The sequence below is a fragment of the Rhagoletis pomonella genome, unplaced genomic scaffold, assembly GCF_013731165.1.
Source record: "Rhagoletis pomonella isolate Grant_MI unplaced genomic scaffold, Rhpom_1.0 Rhpom_scaffold_00005, whole genome shotgun sequence".
NCBI lineage: Eukaryota > Metazoa > Arthropoda > Insecta > Diptera > Tephritidae > Rhagoletis > Rhagoletis pomonella.
This window is the reverse complement of record NW_023458559.1, coordinates 1,348,554-1,349,823: the sequence shown is the minus strand read 5'-3', so window position 1 is coordinate 1,349,823 and position 1,270 is coordinate 1,348,554.

Sequence of the window (1,270 nt, the reverse complement as noted above, 5' to 3'; positions counted from 1 at the left end):
ATTAATACGCGGAAACGACTAAACGGATTTGCATGAAATTTTGCACACAGATAGCTTATGAGCTAGGTTGAAAAATAGGCTACTTTTTTAAGAGTTACCACCTGCTAAAAAATTTTAATTAAGTTAATACGCGGAAAAGACTGAACGGATTTGCATCAAATTTTGCAAGCAGATAGCTTATGACCTACAGTGGAAAATAGGCAAATTTTTTGGAAGAGTTGCCACCTGTTAAAAAAGTTTTAATTAAATTAATACGCGGAAACGACTGAACAGATTTGCATGACATTTCGCACGAGATAGCTTATGACCTATGTTGGAAAATAGGCTACTATTTTAAGAGTTATCACGTATTAGGAAACTTTAATTAAATTAATACGTGGAAATGACTGAACTGATTTGCATGAAAGTATGCACACAGATAGCTTATGACCTAGACTGGAAAATAGGCTGCTTTTTTAAGAATTGCCACCTGTTTGAAAATTAAATTTTGCTCAAAGATGGTTTATGACCTGGATTGAAAAATAGGCTACTTCCTTAACCGGTTTTCCGATCAGAACGAAATTTAGTACACTTACTACGGTTTTCGGAAGGATGGTCTTAGACTGAAAGTAAGTCCGATAACTCAAGGCCCCTCCCATACAAATTGGAATTTTCATATTACATACATATCTATGGAAGTACTTGTGGGAGAGAACTGAAACTTGGTATAGTGATATGTATGTGAAATCAATGTTGGCATTAATCGATTGATGTTTTAATTAGTTAGTTAATTCGATTAAATTCAATCTGATTACTGTTAATCATGATTAATTTTAATCCGACTAAACAGTTAACCGTAACCGCGATTAAAAAATAATTTTTAATCATTAACTCTTAATTTGATCAAGTAGGTTTGGTGATTAATTAAGTTATGCTGGAATTTTCCTGTTCACACAAAACAAGTTAATCCAGTATGGCTAAGTCGGGTTTCCTCATCGATCTAAGCAATTTGGTGTGCATTTTCATTAAGATATATGTATACCAACAAACGTTTTACAAACTAGGTTTGTAAAAGTTCCCAGTTTATGTATTACTAATAACAATAATTATTATTTTTTTATATTACGTGCTTTTTATAAGCGTAAAACACAAAATAATTACTATAACTGGTGTTTGGTTTCAAACTCGGAAAACTAGACAAATTAATCAGATTTTATTTTTAATTGGATTAACGATTAATGTTTTAAATTAATTAAACGTAATCGCAGCCAGCGATTAACGATTAAAAAAA